The following is a 20034-nucleotide window of genomic DNA, read 5'->3' as shown; positions in this document are numbered from 1 at the left end:
CTTGCACGTATTTCATTTATAGATATCTTAAATGGTCAAAGTGATTACAGACTGGCCAGCCGGACATAATTGGCCAAAGCTTATAAAGAGCACTTGAATAATCAAATATACATAAAATGTAATATCCTTCTACATAATCCATTATTTGCTGATACTTTTGCCACCTGTCAGCTGCAATAGATAATAAAATATCAATCCTATAACATACCTCGACGTTGGAAAGCAACTATCCTCAGTTGGGAAGATAAAGATCTGCAAACAATACTTGTCAAAAACAATGATTAGAAATCTGTATCAAATAGTAAAAAAAAAGTCCATAAAATTAGACAACATTTCTTATGCTTGCCGTCATCCACATACTACCTATTCTAGTGTCCCATACCGCTAGAATAAGCAGTATATGTCATACCCTGATGAATCAAGATATCATTGGTCACACTCATCATCGTATAAATCAATTCTCATCAATATCAAAGTTCACTTCCATAAATACAGTCGCGACAGAAAATAGACATATACCAATTCCAAATCCAAATCTAAAATATCTTTCATTTTCTATACCCGGGTAACAAAATCATACCAGTTGCAGTGGTGGCCAGTCACTACAGCATGATTTTGTGATCGGTGTTGCCTAAATCGGCACATCTACACCAATAAGATGTGCTACCTAAATCGGCGAATCTGCACTAATGCTGCCTAAATCGGTGAATCATGAATCTGCAATTTATCAATGTGTTGCCTAAATCCGTAGATCTACACCAAGATGAGTATCTACACACTGCCTAAATCGGCGAGTCTGTGTGCATGTGACCAATGGAGTAGACAACGCATAATAAAATATTTGCCACCTATTTGATACAATATTGGAGTATATTCGAGTGCAAAGGTACTTACAAATTATTGCTATCATTCCAAATCACCTTAGCTGATATAAATAGTTTTATAGATCAGTGAAAAAAAATCGTCATAGAAGGGATGCCATTTAGTGTAAGTGCAAGTGATGTAAATTCCACAATTCATAAGATAATATAGGTAAACGAAATATGAAACATGAGTGAGGTTGATGTACGAACGTAGCTTGCTAGCACAACACTTGACAACAAGTAATGGTATTTTCACTAATCAAATTAACATTGCAATGCTCGGCTATAATTGAAAGAAATCACTACCTGGATTGTCACTTAGTCTCTAAAATGATATCGTTGCATAAGAAATTCAATATAAACATTGGATTTGATTGAACATCGAGGACTTGCCTTTCTTAAAGCTATATATAAAAGGGATTATAGATACAGACAAACATGTCTGTTGAGAGCAGACATGACTTGTGAATAATTAAAAGAAAAATAGACGGATACAGTGCATCAGATATCATCATGACGGGAAGAGAAATTTCACGATGTGGTAGTGTGCAAAATTACTCAAGCTATTTATCAAAGAGCAAAATTGTGGGTATCAGAGGCTCAACTTTATGGTAAAGGAATCAATCAAAAGAGATGACCATTTGCCGTGAGCTGGCGATGTCGAGATGAAAATGGAAATTTTATGTGAAGAATAATAAGCTTCTTATTTTCACAACAGTAATGTGAGGCATCTGCATAGTGTGAGATCGAGGGGTGCACTATCATAGCATGTGCTCAAAACCAATTTCAACAAGTTCAGTGTTAGTAGTAGCTATGGTAGCAGCAAGCCAACAAGCATACACCAACGCCCCCCTCACGTGACCCGACATGTAGATAACAACTAATAGATGCAACGGTGATGCTCACCAATAGTGTGAAGACGTTGTTTATTATCAACGGTAGACGGATATAATAACGACACGAATGAGTTCACAAAATGTCGTCCGACAGTAGCGCAAGAGTATACAATCTGGAAATGACTACTGTCTGAACTCATATCCAACCAATCCTAATTGCATATACCTGACCACAAACTGGCCAAACAGGTGCTACAGAAAATAGGTGGGCATTCCCGTCAACAAATATATGATCACTTTGGGCTGCTATTCTAGTACTAGCGATATTGAACATCACAGGCTCTAGGTCTGGCTTTAGCTGTAATGGCCAATATTGCCAATATCACTTTTTTTTTCCCGCATAGTGACCCTGAGATTGAAAGCTTATGGCCTTCTGCATGTAACTAAAAGAGCATGGTTGAAAATTAGTTCCGCGCTGCTGCGAGTAGGGGTGGGAAAAAACGTGAAGCCAATGGTGATGCTGGTTGCCAATGTTGTTGCCTTGTAGTGCCTAGCACAAGTTCCACTTAGTAGGCTATTCTCTAAACCTCATGGCGGTGGCGATCACGTCGGCAAGGAAGTGGAGGCTTTCGGAGGAGGGGGAAGTGAAAGAGGCACACCAGAAACTTATTGCATTGGAAGAACACTTGAAGTATTTACAGCAATGCTATCCAAGGAGAGAAGCACTCGCAAAAATCTGCAGAGGATCTTTGACATGTATGGGAGGCAAGGGTATGAGCGGGATCTATGGGACGCACGGGATAAGGTCACAACAGAGCTAGAACAACTGAACACTGAGTTCCTTTCCACTTTCTTTCGCTCACCGTAATGCATGTTTGTGTAGTTTGTTGATAACTTCAAATCTAATGAGGAAGCTCTATCTCCCGGTGTCTGTGTCTGCAAATTAGTTGAATGCCTTTGCTATTAGGTGTTGGCCGGAGGGGCGAAATATGTTACTGAAAGAGAGATGAAACAGGATTTCAATTGGACAATAGCCAAGCTTCTTGAATGCACGGTTTCTCCCGTGACAGGCCTTGTGCGTGTGTGTGTGTGTGTGTGTGTGTGTGTGTGTGTGTGTGTGTGTGTGTGTGTGTGTGTGTGAGAGAGAGAGAGAGAGAGAGAGAGAGAGAGAGAGAGAGAGAGAGAGAGAGAGATCTACTATAGGGTGTAAGAGCGGAGCAACTTTCATGCCACAAGAAAATGTGTGTGGGTGTGGGTGACAGGCACACCATGCAACCAAAAAGGGTGTGTGTGTAGTTAGTAGGAGAGAAAAGGGAGAGAGAGGCGGGCTGATTACGGCTCGTTAAGTGACCACAACCGCAAAAAGTGGGTGAGCCGTTTTCTCTCGTGGCTGAGGATAGCAGTGACTGGTGGAGAGTGAGAGAGAGTATGATTGATCTGCAGTCCAGAGCTCGTGGTGTAGGAGTCTAGCGACATTGCTGCATGGGTTTGGGTGGTTGAGCCGAACGAGAGAGAGAGAGAGCGTGTGGCTGGCAGTGGACCAGAGAAAGAGAGGGAGATCGTGGGGTGTTGGCACAAAGAGTAAACGAGGGGGTGGGGTATCTCCCACATTGCATGGCTTGTGTGAGCCGAAGGGAGGGGTTTATTTGTGTGTGCAGCTGCCAGTGGACAACGAGAGCGAGTGGATGTTGTTGGCGGCTAGACAGTTGAAAGAGAGAGAAACAGAACAGCTGCATGGAGTTGGAGAAGTCAGAATGGTCGAGTGGTTTAAGGTGCCAAACTCCAGTTCTGGTTCTCACAAGAGAGAGAGAGAGAGAGAGAGAGAGAGAGAGAGAGAGAGAGAGTTTGACTCGTCATTTGCATGCCCACTTTGGGTGTGTGTGTGTGTGTATACATCAGCGAAGGAGACACCGGTATGAGTACAAAAGTTGTTAGTCGTAATCAAGGGCCGGTGGGTATGGTTGGTAGCATCTGCATGAGGATTTTGCTAGCCAAACCGTGCTTTCTTGTAGCAGACGGCAAAAGTGATGATGTGGCCGTTTGCTGATGGGAGCCACTGCGTTGTTGCTATAGAAGGAGTGTTTTCTCATGGCCATGTCACGTCCTACTGGCCTGGATCTGTCCACTTGGGGTTCGTTCCCCTCATGATCAAGAGATCAGACACAATGACGATGGAAAAAATGCCAGTTTCTTTTTCTATCTCTATCTTCTTCTACTAAGTCATAGAACTCTAATATTATTTGACTGGAATTACTTCTATTTCAAAAGATCTACTCTAATTCTACTTTTCCTCCTTCGTGAGTTCTTAAACTACATGAGCTGTTTAACTACATTAAGGCTTCTTCTTTTATTGTTCAGTGAGAATGGTCTTTCTTGTTGAAATCGACCAGAGGGATCAACTAAGTTTTCTTCAACACAAAGAGCACTGCGTCGTATACTACAATGTAACTCATGTATGGTAGTAATAATACTTGAAGCTTTAACATTAGGATACCCAAAGATTTACAAGAAACCATTTTTTTTTCTGTTGAGAAATAGAATCCCCAAAAAATTAATAAACCAATAAAAAGAAAGAGTTATGTAAGTGCACTTACCTTTGGTGCATAATCGCTCAGGTCCTCGCTCTAATGCTAGTTTTTTTTAAGAAAAAATATTTTGATCGATCGTTACAAGGAGCGTAGCCTTGCTCTGATACCATTGCTAAAAACGGGAGCGTGGCTGCCCTGCGAAATACCCAAAATAACACAATAAACAATATAAAATAGACTAATCGGCATACCTGGCACAATCACGTGGTCGCATGATCGTAAGATACACGAACAGAGAGTGACAGAGAGCGAAAGAGATTGAGAAAGCACGTGCAGACGCACCTCCTATAGTGGAGTGCTACGCCGGCACGGCAAGAGAGAAGAGAGGAGAGATGAGAAGAGCAACACAGACACTGGGTGCAATCTCCCCCCGTGCAAGAGTGACCATTTTCCTCTTGCACGTATTTCATTTATAGATTTCTTAAATGGTCAAAGTGATTACAAACTGGCCAGCCGGACATAATTGGCCAAAGCTCATAAAGAGCACTTGAATAATCAAATATACATAAAATGTAATATCCTTCTGCATAATCCATTATCTGCTAATGCTTTTGCCACCTGTCAGCTGCAATAGATAATAAAATATCAATTCTATAACACCATTTTCCTCTTGCACGTATTTAATTTATAGATTTCTTAAATGGTCAAAGTGATTACAAACTGGCCGGCTGGACATAATTGGCCAAAGCTCATAAAGAGCACTTGAATAATCAAATATACATAAAATGTAATATCCTTCTGCATAATCCATTATCTACTGATGCTTTTGCCACCTGTTAGCTGCAATAGATAATAAAATATCAATTCTATAACATGTGGCACTGTAGATGTGGATGGTTGTTCTTTTCCTTGGCCATCATGAGGCTTTGATGCCTTGGCAATTTTTGGTTGAGTGGAAATAGTTGGTATGGTCTCAACCCTTACAGTCTCTTCAAGTGCTGGCCTTTCTACCTTCTTTAGCTCAGGCTCTTTCTTGTGTGTAGTGGTATGATCTTTTGCTGTATCTACCTCTTTATCAGTTTCTCTCGCCGGCTTTTGAGTTTCTGCTACTGCCTGCTCCGGTTCGGGCTCGGCTTCTTTTTCTCCTGTCGTTCGGTGCGGTCAGCTTTTTGTGTAGCTTTTGTTTGGTGGGGGAATTCAAAATCTTTTTCTATTTCGGTCTTGGCTTATTCATTGGTATCTTGGCCTGGCAGTGATGGTGGTGGACTAGGCATGGGATGGTCCTGGTGTTCCGGCGGCGGTGAGGTGGGTTGGTGAGATGCCTGGCTTTTCTCTTGGGTCGCTGCTTCTTCTGCCCCTTTTAGCTTTAGGGCTTCGGCCTCCTGGTACATTCTTTCTAAATAATCTTTTGGATCCTCGGACTCTTTTCTTGTATGATGCTTCGTTCGAGGTCCTTTCAGGCCTATGGGTACCCACTTTTCTTGGTCCTTTCCTTGTGCTTGCCTACTGCGTTGGTAAGCCTATTTTTATCTTTCAAATCGTGCTTGTTTTTGAGTTGGCTCCTCTTGGTGTGCAGCCACAACTTTCCTCTTCATCTCCTCCCTTCTATCTCTCTTTTCTTCATTGTCAGAGCTTTCGCTGCTGTGTCGCTCTGATGAGCTATCATCTGATTCATCATCTGATTTAAAAGATCTTTTACCTGATCTTGTAGCTCTTGGAGAGGGTTGTGTTGCCAAGATCCATGTATTCTGATCCTGGGTAGGCGGTAGGTTGTTAGCCATGCGGATGGCATGATAGTCTATTCTTGTCAACACTTTTGGCGAGCCCAAGTATGTGATTTTATCCTCCTTCCTGGTGGCCTTTAGTGTGGTCAAGACATATTGCACGTGGTCCACAGGCTGCCTTGTTGTTGACTTCGGAACTTGAGTAAAGGTGATGGCCACGACGTGATTTGGTGTCATGTACCTTGGTGGCCTTTTTGCCAGGAAATGGAAGTGTTGATGGTACAGACGGGCTGGCTCTTCCACCTGTTTGTGGATGAGATCGGCAAATGTAGCCAACCGCGACTGTCTCCTTGGTAAATGTGCCCGCGGTTTTCCTGTCTCTTGCCCGCATGGTCATTCCTTCAGTGGGCAGTCTGAGTGCCTCTGCCACTATTTCTTTTGTGATTACAACCTCGACCTTGTTCCCTTGGGTATCTGATATCTGGGTGGTTCCATCTTCTTTAATGGTGGATAGAAGCTCGTAAGCTTTCTGAAAGTCCACTCCGCAAGGCTCTTGTTTGTAGAAATGTCGTAGCCCCAACCTCTGGTTAGCTTCTTTGGTTTCTGGCTTTGCAACTACATCGTAGACCTCTTTAGACAAGATTTGCAACTCCACCTGATGCCCTTCTTCACTTTTGCACATGCCAGTGAAGACCGCGGTGTAGTGTCCTTCCAACTGTTCTTTAGAAAGATAGGATGCTTTTGCCGCCTTGACTGACTCGGGGTCCAATTGATACGCAGGCAATTCTTGTAGTTTCTCTTTTTGGTTTGGCTTCTTCTTGGCCTTCTCCGCGGCTTGCATTGCTCCTGTTCAGTGAATAGAGTGCAAAGTTAGCAGAGTTGTCGGATTTTTCTCTAGAATGTCCTTTTAGACTGAAATGCTGATAATTTGGTCCAAACTGCTTCAAATCAATTTTTGAACAAGCAAAGATGTATAAAATCATGCATCTTTGCTTGTCAAAACAAAAATTTGCAAGCAAAGTAAATAATCGCGATTATTTACAGTTGAGAAAAATTTTCAACTTTTGCAAATTTGGCTTTATAGGCTTGAAGTATATGCCAAATACATGCTCTGAGTGAAGTATGGGCTCATTTGGATGCACAGGTTGAAAATGGTATCAGATTTTGGTTTTAGGTCTCTGAAACAGTAGATATAAAGGAAATTTGAGATTTTGAACTCCAAATTGATTCAAGATTGGCTAGTGGGCTTAAACATGTACTTTGGATGTATGATGACAAAATATCCAAATTCTCCAATTTTGACCAAAAAGTAAATACTCGCGATTATTAACTTTTCTTCCAAAATTGACAATTTTTTGGCATAAACTGGTTCTAGGCATGGTATAGACCTTGGGTATGAGATATGAGGTGATTTGGATCAAGAAAAGCTGTTCATAACCCGGATTTTGTCTTGCAAGGATTTCTTTGCGTTTTTTGGCAATTTTACAAGTAATGGGTGGTCATTTTGGCTCATACTTGATTTTTGGCATGTAATAGGTGTGTACACATGATGGGTGAGGTGATTTGACAATTTCCAATAAAAAATCATGCAAAAGTAAATAATCGCGATTATTTACAACAGTGACAAAAACTTTGCAAATCTCACAAATTTTGACCTAAACATGTTTCATACACCTAATAAAGTCCTAAATTGAATTTGGTCAAGTTTGGTCATGCCAGCATCACTTTGTGCTCTGTCGACTATGAAATCACCGTTTTTTGTGATTACTCTATTTGTTGGGATGGTCAGTTACCTTTGAGGCTTTGGACTTGTCCGTAACATAGTCATGAAGCTACCTGTCCAATTCTGGCTCATTTGGAGTCAGTTTGGCCTCGTATGTCTAATTTGACGCTTTGTAACCTTCAAGCCGTTTTCTGCTTTTCGAGTGCTTTGCTTGATGGATTTCACCAAACCACTCATATACATCGTGTATGGACCTCATTAGCAAGCCATTTGTGGAGTCACGTCGGAATTCTGGCATTTGCCAAAAACCCTAACTTTTCTACTGGGGACCCCTTTGACCCCAGCCGAATGGTCATTTGATGGTATAGAAAGGTTCTATTATGGTAGGCCACTATGGTCAGTTTTAGGTCATAGGTCTTCGTGCACTACTCGATTTCTAGGGTTTTTTCTAAAGCTTTAGACTAGTTACCGGCCGTAGAAAATGGATCATTATCGAGTAAAGAACTTACCCCTCATGTCTCGTGTGAGACGGTGCTGAAAAAGGTCAACTGTGGGCTCCGGAAATGTCGCGGGAAAGAAGCCGAAAACTCTCTCTACCAAGGCTCCAAGTGGAAATGAGGTGGTTTTAGCCTACCCTGGCTATCTATACCTGGACTTCCCAAACCAAATTTTTCCAGATTCCCCCGTTAGTCCTACTAGTTCGTGAAATCTATGTTAGACTCAAAAATTTCCCTGATCGGATTCCTATAGCTCATTCTGCAAGAATTTTGCAAAAGTAGGCCTGACCGCCTAATTTAGGCTTCCCGCTTCCGTCTTCTGAATTTGTTGAAAATTTTTGTGCTTGTTCGCCTTGTCCTTTTGATCACCATCGTGTCTTCAATTTTTCCATCTGAGATTTCTTGCTATTTATTATTAATTTTGACCTGTTTATTTGAAAAAAAACAAAGAAAATAGTAAAATTCTTTAAAACAATAAAGTAAAAATCCAATAATTAAGAAAATCACTTGAAAAACAGAGCTTTATTGTTTTTTTTTGGATTTCTCTATTTTTAATCCTCCTTATCAACAAAAATGATGAAAAATATCCAAAAAGGGACTATTTTCTGATAGTATATACACTATTTACACTCATCGGGAAGATATTATCAATGAATTTTCCCTTGTCGATGAATTATAAGGGCATTATTAGATAATTTTGCAAAAAATTACACGTTAACATGGAACTTTTTCCTCCCTCTTCAAACATTGCCCTTAATTACTTAGTACTTAGTGCCCTTTCACCCCTCCTAGATGGCGTACTTCAGGACGACTACGTGCATGGGTTGAACAATTGTGTGTATGCATCGCTGTGATTGGCTCTACCATGATATGAAGATCAATGCAATTCAAACCAATCTGTTGTGCAAGAGCTGGGTCTTGAGTAAATAACTCAAGGGTTTCTGATGTCGAGGTTTGCTGCTGATGTCTTCTAAAGAGAAAATCTTGTAGCTTTTGTGCTCTCTGTTTGATTGTACCATCAGGGTGTTTTAGCATGCTAATTGCTTGAGCTATTAGTAGCACGTTAGACTGTTGTCGAGCTTTTTCATGCCATTGGGGGTAGCTCGATCGGCTTGATGCTGCATAGTGCATGCTACTTGTAGCATTTGTTTGTATTGGAGATGGAGAATATTTGCTTCATGAATTGGTCTTTTGATTGCATCTTTTCCATTCCTCCTTGATTGGTGCAACTGGAACAATGAGTTGCCCTCCTTTAGGTGATAGCTTTAGCTGATTCGTATCCCAATCTGGTACTACTTTGTATGTACGCATCCAAGGAATGCCAAGAATCATCGTCTCATTCATGAGTTCATCTGGAAAGCATACAAACTGATGCGGACATGAACATCCATGTACTACCACATTCAAGTTGACTACTCCCAATGTTGGAGTTGGATTCTTGTTGCATCCTTTGATTGTCATTACTCCTGCAGTCAATGCTTGACTTGTTGCCTTCTTGTATGTGGAATAATTGACTGCATTCACTCTAGTCCTGTGTCTACCAAAGCATTGGTGCTATGATTGTTGAGTTGTACTTTGATGCACAGATCCATTCCATCTAACCAGTCGTCATTTGTTGAAACTACGTCTTTAGGTAATTTCCATTGTCGATCATCTATTTCCAAAGTGTTGATGGGAATCTATATCTGTTGATTCTTGAGAGCAGCTTTACGCTTCAGTACCCGAAGTCTAGCTTTCTCTTGGGCTTCATCAATAACCTGTTGTCGCTTCATCTTCCTTTATTTGGCTGCATGCATTCTCTCTAGCAAATCATTGGTTAGTGGCAAATTGTATTTCTTTAAACAACATCCACTAATCCAATTAGCCATTGGTTCACCATCTAGGGTGGACAATTTTACTGCTCCACTTGGAGATACATCTTCAATTATAAATGGTCTGTTTTCCTTTCTCTTAAACTTGGGAATGTGTTGCTTAAGGGAACAGACTAGAACTAAGTCCCCTTTTTTGAATATTTTGGTGATTAAGTGGGAATCAAAAAACTGTTTTTGTTTCCACTTTTGTGTATAGATATGAGTGACAACGGTTAGCCTTTGCTCGTTTAGCTTTTCCAAGTCTTCAAGTCTTTGTGACAATTCATGTCCAAGTCCACTCAAGAGTTTGTGCTACCCTTAATCTCAGCAATAGAAATTCTCTTGGCAGTATGTCATGAAGCCCATAAACAAGGTTAAAGGGTGTAGCATTTAGAGCTGTTTTGAACAAAACTCGATAAGCCCATAGAGCAGCATGGAGATTCATTTCCCAGTTTGTCCTCCCTGAACTAACCACTTTGGTCAGTACCGAGCTAAGAACTTTATTTGTACGCTTAGCTTGACCGTTTGCTTGTGGGTGATAGGGAGCTGATTTGTTATGGATAACCATAAACTTATTAAGCAAATACTCTATTACCTCGTTGAGGAAATGAGTTTCCCGATCACTGACAATCTCTGTTGGCAGTCCATATCTTGTGAATACATACTCATATAAGAATGCAACAGTGGTTCTGACATCATTCTTTTGAGTCGCTTTAGCCTTGGCCCACCTGGTCAAATAGTCCGTAGCTACAATGATATATTGAGCTTGGATTCTATAAGCATGTGGTTGTATCGGTCCAACAAAATCTATACCCCATTTTTCGAAGGCTCTAGTCCCCATCATTGGTCTTAAGGGCATGTTGTCTACTCGTGTTGGCATTTTTGCTCGTTGACAAGCATCACACCTTCAAACATATTCTTTGGCATTTGCAAAAAGTGTTGGCCACCATATGCCTGCCATCAAGATTGCTCTTGCGGTGGTCTCACAAGAAAAGTGACCTCCAGCTAATTCAGCATATGCTTGTTCTATAATCGGAATATACTCGTGTTCATTTGCACAAAGACGCAAATGTTGATGAGGGGATACAATTGGTTCCCAATAAGATCAGAGTCTCTTACGTCAGTTTCAATTGCTCTTTGACGGCGTTTACTCATTTCCTCAGGAAATGTTCGGCTCGATAAGTAAGTAGCTAGATAATTACTCCACTTAGGAACATATGACATTTGAAACAATGTTACATGAGGAATTGGTGGTTGTTTTTGACATTGAGGGCAATCTTTTACAAAAGATCTAACATCTCTCCTCATAGTCGGCCAAAATACTCCACGTCTTAAGATTTGTTGCATAGTTTGGTCTTTCGCAAAGTGAAGTCCTACTATGGTAACATGTGCTTGACTTCGGTATTGATCCTTTTCTTCAAGGTTAATGCATAAAAGCAATATCCCATCTCGATTTCTCTTATATAGCCTTCCAGGTACTAATTGATACATAGCCAATTGCTCGATTAAATCAATTGTGATAGGAAGTGATGAATCCTTTTGAGCTATTGTCATCAATGACACAATGTTTTCCGACCATCTAGGTATCATTTCCATGGAGAACAAATAGGCATCCGATAGATCATTGTCTACCCTTTTAGGTGATTCCCCTAAAACAATCCTTGACAAATGATCTGTTCATTGATGTGTAGTGTCTTTTTTTACAACCACAGTGAAATCAAATTCGAGAAGAATGATGAACCATCTCACTATTCTCCCTGTGTTGCATGGCTTGTTGACCAAATATAACAAAGCTTGGTGGTCCATAAAGAACACAAACTTGTTGGCTAATAGGTAATGTCTATACTTTTTAACAGCATAGATCATTACTAGTCCTTCTCTTTCAGTGGTGGTGTAATTCTTTTCTACCATGTTCAATTGTCGACTAGCGTAAGAAATAGGAAAGTCAATTTTTCCATCTCCTGGTTGGGCTAGTATACAACCAATAGCAAAGTTTGAAGCATCTACATGTACGTGGAATACCTTATCCCAATCGGGTGCTTTCAATATTGGAGCTGAGGTGAGAGCTTGCTGAACCTTCATGAAGGATTCTTCACATGCCTCGGTCCATTCAAAGTGCATGATAAAGGTATACATGGGTTTTGCAATTATAGTGTACATGTAGATGAACCGTCGGTAATATCCACAATGTCCCATGAAGGCTTGTACCCCCTTGACTGTTGTTGGTCTAGGCAAATCAGCAATGACATGAATCTTTTCAATGTCGGTAGCTATGCCATTTTTAGACACTATATGTCCAAGAATTTTCCCTTGTCTTCCCATGAATGTGCACTTTTCAAAATTTAAGCAAATCCTATAAAGTCTACATTTCTCGAATACCTTTTTGAGGCGTTCAAAATGATCAGCCCAGATTGACAAATGTACGCATAGATCATCCATGTATACTTCCAAGAGTTTCCGAAGATACTCTTTGAAAGCATGGCTCATCAATCCCTGAAATGTGGCTAGAGCATTAGTTAACACAAACGGCATAACCCGATAGGCAAATATACCCCATTCTGTTGCAAAAGCAGTTTTATGCTGATCTTTTGGGTCAACCAAAAGCTGATTGTATCCCGAAAAACCATCTAAGAAGCTATAGGCTTCTTTTTCTACCACTCGTTCTAAAACATGCTCAGTTATTGGAAGAGGAAAGTTGTCTCTAATGGTAGCTGCATTCACTTTTTTGAGATTAACACACACTCCTAATTTCCCAATCTGTGTGTTCAATTTCGTAAATGAATTCAACTTCCTTCAGTTTTTCAATCTCTTCTTTGATCTTTCTGGCAAATGATCTTTCTGGCAAATGTTTCGTTATAAGTGTATCGTCTCTGTCTACTTGGTTTTGCATCCTCTCTCATGGGTATAGTATGTTGACAGATTTCTAGATCGACACCCTTGATATCCTTGTAAGACCAAGCAAAGATATCCCAGTATTCCTTTAACAAGCTTAGCAAAAGCTTTTCTTCTTCTTTTGTTAGGTCATTTGCGATGTAAGCCGGTCTATGCTCTTCTCCTGGTTCAGCCAAGTCTACCATTTTAGCGTTTTTAGGTCCTTCGTAAGACTCGCCTTGTTTTCGTAGTTCCCTAACAGGTTGTTCGATTATGATTTTCCGATCTTGGAGAGTATACTTTTTGTAATGGGATGGAACATGCATTACATCCTTACCATCCTCTTCCGTGGTTTCCATTCCAGTTGTGTATATCTCCTTTAGAGCTTTTTTCAACTCTTGATATTTCTTTTTCCTCTTGACTTTGGTCATGAGTGGTTTTTTATCCTGAGATTTTTCATGAGTATCCTTCCTTGCTTTTCTCGATGTCTGAGACATTTCTGAGTTTTTGTTTGGAGGATACCTGTCCGTTATTTTGTCCTTGACACAATCATTAGCATCTATCTGCATCAATAATTGTGTTTTACTGGAGACTGATGGCATAGGTCGTGTTTTCATGATTTTGGTGGCTCTCTTTCTACTATAATATTTTTGTCTTCTTGATTTCTCGTTTGGAAAGTAAAAAAACTTTTCCTCCCCTCTTTTTAAGAGTAACTGATCTCTCGTATGCTATTTTTCTAACCCCGAATCTTCTCAGGTAGCTGAGTGTTCATCTAACTCATCAGTTGCATCATAATAGAGGTCAAAAAAGACTTGTTGAGATTTCATTAATTCCTTTGTTCCCTCATCTTTGTTTTCAATGTTAAGGACTGACATCATTTGGATGGAAATTATGTCGTAGCTATCCTCATTGCAAAATTGAGTAGGCATAGACGTATTCACACATACATCCATTGTCACTAAAATTTGAGTCCACTTGAATGGTTCAAATAAATGCTCTAGAAAGGGTTCAGGTATGTAGGCTTCGTCTGTACAATCCCTTTCTAGGATACATTCCGCTCGTCTTAAGCTTCCATTTTCTGAAGCTCCGCAAATCCAAATAGGAGTGTCTTTGTTTAACCACGATGGGAGTTTAGTTTCAACCGAAGAGACTGAATCAAACTCTTGGATGGATGTTTTCAAGACGTCTCTATAGGTGTGATCTTTTAGATTGACTCTTGTTATAGGTCCCACCTGGTTCAAGTACAGATAGTCGTTTCCTCAATCTTGGATAAGTTGTACATGTCGCATGAAAGGTCTTCACAATATGATTTCATAGTTAAGTTTTTTCCCAAAGTCTACTATGGCAAAAGTGTGTTGATATTCAATTCCACAGGAGTTGACTATCACTTTTTCTAGTAACCCTAGTGGTCTCTCAATGTGTCCGTCAGCCAATTGCAATTTCATTCACGTTTGTCTAATGGCTGGATGTCCCTAGGATTCCCATACTGCTTTAGTGGCTATGGCTATGCCAGCCCCACTATCCAGTACTGCCATGGTTTCAATGTCATTATATTTCATTGGGAGGGTAGTATTTCCTTCTTCCCCTTCATAATATTCTCCGACCTTGTTCATAGGAACTGATCGAATCTCTTTGTTTTCCATTTCATTTTTCAATTTTCTGAAATTCTTAGAGATTAACCCCGTTATCCCCACCTTCTCTAGGGTTTTCTGTAAATTGTTCCATAAGTATGGCCTGAGTTTCAACAGTTCTCCCAAAGTAAGAGGGCATTGGATAGGTGTAGACATGATTGAATGAATGTTGTCTACTTCTATGGTCTGTTTGGCTCTTTTACTTGAGTGTTCTTGAAAATGATGGATCCATCTTCATTATCTCCCAAGTAAGAAGGTAATGTCTTTAATGTCAATGGTTTAGATATTCTTGAAGCCTCTAATCCGCAATCCCCGTACAAGGATTGTAAATCCATGTTTATATAAGATGGTAGGTTATCTAACCAAACTTCCTCTATAGGAGTTGACCTTAAAGTTAGGCTCCCATCATTGATCTCTCTTACCTTTTCCCATAAGTGTTCTGGCCAGTCTTCCTCTATGAATGGAATTTCGTCTAAGGCTTCTACGTTGTCCGGCGCTATGAGCTCTGGTTCATTTGTTTCAAGGTGGGGTTCTGCCACCACATCGGATTTTGCTTTCATTTCTTGTATTGCAAGCTCTTCTGATTTTGCAGTACTTTCAAGCTTGGATTTTTGTTTATCCAGCATTTCTTGCGTGATTCTTACCAAGTCTTGATAAGCTTCCAGCTTCGCTGCTTCCATATCTGGAGATGGATAGTTTTTCCATGTTTTGGCTTGCTTTAAGTCCTCCTGGGTAGGCTTCCAAGGCAGCATTAATAGGCTCAAAAATCTTATCAACCAGAATGGATCCTCCAGATTTCACGGTTGTTTCCTTGAATTCACTGCCAGTTTCTTTCAACTTGTCATGGGCTAGCATTTTTGCTTTCTCTTTGTTTTCAACCCATTGTTTTTGTTTTCTCATTTCATATCTTTTGCTTCTGCTCCTTTTGATTCTTTGAGAAGAAACCTTGGTGTTCTCCGAATCATCAGAGAAATTGTGTTTCTTTTTCTTTGCTTGGGCTCTAGTGATTACCTTGATTGAAACAATCGACTCACTCTCTAATGAGCTACTAGGCATCACTTGGACTACGTTTACAATAGTTTTTTCCTTGTTCAAATGATTCTTAGGACAATCTTCCGGAAAGTGTACTCCCTTTTTGCAACATTGTATGCAATAGGCTTCAATTGGTTTGAGGTTTTTGTCAGGCTCTAGACATTTGTTTTTCCAATGGTCATCAACACCACAGTTATGATAGTTTCCTGTTCTGGGCTTCATCATGGGTCTTCCCATGGGAGGTCTGACACCTTCATTAGCTGCATAATACATTGGCGCGAGCTCTGGTGGAGCATAAGTCATGGACGTGGTGGTGGATGTGGACTATACCATTCTCCTTCTACCATTACTGTAGATGGACTAGGCTCTGCATAGGGTGTAACATGCACTAATGCTTGTTCATCTATGAATCCTTCTGAGTGCATGTACTTTACAGGCACCGCATTATGTCCTGGATATGGAGGTTGTTGTCCCAATACATGTTCAGGTCTTTCCATACCCATTGGTGGTCTTTGAGCTTGGGCCATATTAGGCTGATATCTGTATATGGGTTGTCCCTGGGGCCTCATGGGCACGTACTAAACATTTCCATCATACTTTGGTCTAAAGTGTAGACATGTAGTAGTGTTAGTGTGTATACGCGCTTCACCAGGGGCACTTTTCTCCCACTGGGTTTTTCCCCCTGGACATCTGGTGTGAAAGGACACCTTATCTCTTAGGGTTTCATATAAGCTTTGTAGCTATGAGTTTATATACACTATTATTCTAATACAGAGAGAGAGACTACAGAGATCTCGTACGCAAGCTCTGTGTCTTCTCCTTCTCCATCTTCTTCCTACTCTGAGTTGCTGTCTTCCTTCTGTTTCCTGTTTCATCATCTTCAACAATTGGTATCAGAGCTTGGTGATTTCCAGAGCCTCTACTTGCGTTTTCGCGTCCGCGCGCGCAATCGTAGTTTTCAGGCAGTTTTCAAAAAATTTGCTCGTGGGAGCATCCTCGACGTTCCGGGAGTATTATGAGCAGGCCACCTGAAGTTTTACCCCCCTTTCGAAGCCGTTCGAGCCCTCAGAATTTTGTTCTGAGCAGCGTAGCACAAGTTACTTTTCGGAGGCGTTTAGATCAAGAGGGTGTGTTTTTTGACAGATTTTCTTCAGGTAAACAGTTCTTTTGGGAAGCAACTTGTCTTAGCTTTGTGCTGAGATTTTGTGTAGAGTTTTGCTTGGATTGGAGAGGAGATTTGTGAATCTCTTGGAGGTTCTTTTTCTCTCTTGTGTGCATCCACATTATGGCTCAATCTATGGAGAAAGAGATTTTTGGTGCGTTTACATCCGAAGACAAATTGGATGGTACCAACTATTCTCTTTGGTCTTTTATGGCAAAAAATGTTTTGGTTGGTAAAGGATTGTGGGATTATGTATCTGGAGATGAAGTTCGTCCAGGTAGCATTGCACCTGCTACGCCTGGTCGTGGTGCAGTTGTTGGTGCAGGACCCTCACAAGTCACTCCAGAGCAAAAGAGATGGGATACTAAAGATGCACAAGCTATGGCTGTGATTGCCTTAACCATAAAGAGGACAATCACACCACATATCAGATCTTGCAGAACTTCTGAGGATGCTTGGAACACTCTGCAAGCTATGTTTGGAGGAAGAAATGCTGCCAGAATAGAGTTTTTGAAGAAACAACTTGACAAAATACAGATGGACGAAGGTGACGATATTGTCGAGCATCTTACAAAAATCAGGGATCTTAAAGAGAACTTGCTTAGCATTGATGAAGTGATTCCAGAGAAGGACTTGGTTTCCAAAACACTCAATTCACTACCACCATCTTATCTGACTTTTCAGACTTCTTTGACTCTGTCTTTGCGAGCTAATCCTGAGCCTCTTCATTTTGAAGAGTTAGTGGCTTTGCTATTGCAGGAGGATCAATCACGTAAGAACAAGTCTTTACAGGTGGATGGTATGGATCATGCTCTTGTTGTACAGAACAAAAACAAGGGTAAAGAGAGTGCTCATTACTCCAAGTCTAGTGCAGGACAATCTTCAGAGAAGTCTAAAGGTGATTCCGACAAGTCCAAGAAGAAAGGTAAATGTCACTACTGTAAGAAACCTGGTCACTACATTAGTGAGTGTAAAAAGCGAATTGCTAAAGAAAAGAAGAAAGAGTCAAGTTTGGTTGTTTCAGCTTCTAGTGATTCTTCTACAGCTAAAGAAGAGTCTGCAAACTTTGTGCAGGATTCTTATGCTTTCGTAGTATGTTCAGATTTTTCTGCTTACGGTGTTGACAAGACACAAATGATTTGGTACTTTGATAGTGGTGCATCCAGGCATATTACTTCAAGGAAGGATTTGTTTTGTTCATTGGATGCAGCTCCAGCAGGAAAGAAGGTGACATGTGCAAATAATGCTTCTTATCATTAGGAAATTTCGGAGGTCATATGGAGGGCCTTCTAAGAAAATGTATTTTTTGCACTCTCTCTCTAGAAAAAATGGCAAATAAAAGAGCTGGGTCTTTCATAGTAAAAGTTCAAAAAGTGTACTTTAAGTAGATTCCTTACTCTTCTGAACATTCGTTCGTAGTGATTGAGGGATAATCCTCTTTTCAGTTGCATTGAATGAACCTCGTCAATATGGAGGGAATGAGGCTAACATGGAGGGACGAAGGCGCAGCCACTATTCACTTTCCATTAAACCTGGACATTTGGCTAATGGTGCACTCCTCAAATGGCACAAATATTACCCAGAAACGAGCCAAATATCACCTTCACATTGATTTGGACAATGAGTACCAACCATTGATTAAGCGCAGTAAAACAAACACACATATACCTCCCGCTTCCATAGACACGCTCAGAGCTCAAGGAGCTAAACACATAGATATCTGGACGAGAGGCTCTCTCTACCCTAAGAATCCAATGACTAATGCGTCTCCACCGTTTGTCAATCCTACAAGCTTATTGACCTTTGCTGGTGATGGAGAAAGGGCCTTCTGGGTTATTGTAAATCTCTTACAAGAGAAGCTGAAACTTACAAGAGCATTCTCCAAGCTCAACAATGTGAGATTGTTCGCCTTTCACATTTACATTCTACAGATCAGGTTACCATTTTGCAACATAAAACAGAGGTACAAGAACTGAAAGGAAAGGTGCGAAGTTGTCAAATGAAGGACACCATCTTGGGTGGTCGTATCCGAAAGAAGAAATTGCGCAATCTTGAAACATTGCAGGTTGCATCAGGAGGTCTCAAGAAAAGAATCCGAGCATTAAGGTGATGCGTCTTGGTTGGCTACATTGTCTTAGTTAAGTAATCTTTTTGTTTTTTCTTGTTATGTATTGTTTTCATGTGCCTAAATAGTGTTAGTGAAGCAAATTTTCTGTTATTTACTTATGCATTGTCTTCATGTAGAGATTCAATCTATCATGACAAGGAAAACATTGACCCCAAAGCCAATATAGGAAAGAGATTGAAGCCACTTATAAGTAGAAGCCTGGCAGCAGATATAGTACATGACAAGAAGTTTAAGGTCCTACAACGAAATGTAGTGGACCGCTTTATTTCAGAGAACTCAGTGCCTGCAAAAGAGATACAAGGCACACTTGATTCACTTGGTGTAAGCAAAAGAGGATATTCGGCTATCCAAAAGTCTGTCTCATCCATCTTTGTTAGGAAGGGTATAAAATCCAAACTTCTACCATCAGCCTCAAGTGTTTGGAAAGAGAGGCTTCAGCTTAACGAGGCACAGGGAGACTATCTTGGACAACCCTTTCATATTAAAGCAACTTACAGTGGCCATGGAGCAAACATGGCATATGATGAGTTCAACAATATTTTTATGGACCTGCGAATATTACAGAAGAGAATGGTGGAGTTTTACAACATCACATTTGAAGAGTCACGTGGGGTATTACATTTTGTGTTAAAACTGGATGAGTGTGAGCTTGTTAAAGAGAAAAAGCTAGAGCGTGTTACTATTACTTTAATGAATAGAGCCCTCTCAAAGTGTCCCAATGATGATCCTTTATATTTTAGTGTTCAATCAGAATCTAACATATGGTGGCTTGGTGCGTTTGAGGTAAGCGAGATTCTCAGGTAAGCTCAAATGTTCACATCTACTTAAGTCTCATTTATTTTGTGTTGCAGGTAAAGAAAGAAGATCATGAGATTCTATATTGGGTGTTCCATCGAACTAATATTCCGGAGGTGATTGATCGACAGACTAACCAGGGAGAGGTACTACGTCTAGATGGAAGGGGAGACTTTCAAGTTCAGTGGCATCTTGCAGGTGACCTCAAAACATTAAAGTGCATGTATAATTGTGGAATGGGTGCAATGGCAAAGTCACCGTGTTTGTTCTGCATGGAGCCTGCAAAGGTCATGGACCCAAAGTGGTGGAGAAAAGCTCCAACACGTCACATTGAGGATCCTTCTTTTCGACCGGTTTTGAAAATACCACTTGTGAATGTCCACATTTGTACAAT

The 20034-nt window shown here is 40.6% G+C and overlaps 1 protein-coding gene across 2 annotated transcripts in view; it reads right to left on the bottom strand.

The window, feature by feature from the left end:
• Positions 1 to 20034, bottom strand: part of LOC147433439 (uncharacterized) — a 40478-nt gene continuing 20444 nt past the window's right edge. The window contains exon 3 of one of the 2 annotated variants that reach the window (XR_015185262.1): positions 1 to 252. The gene's annotated coding sequence lies outside the window, so the exon portion shown is untranslated. Of the gene's footprint in view, positions 253 to 4835; positions 4853 to 20034 lie in introns of those variants that run through there. The other variant, XR_015185263.1, reaches the window with a different exon arrangement.

This window comes from Adiantum capillus-veneris, chromosome 19 (assembly GCF_014529385.1).
Source record: "Adiantum capillus-veneris isolate H3 chromosome 19, ASM1452938v2, whole genome shotgun sequence".
NCBI lineage: Eukaryota > Viridiplantae > Streptophyta > Polypodiopsida > Polypodiales > Pteridaceae > Adiantum > Adiantum capillus-veneris.
The sequence above is the reverse complement of the archived record's forward strand: the minus strand, read 5'-3'. Positions and strand labels throughout refer to the sequence as shown.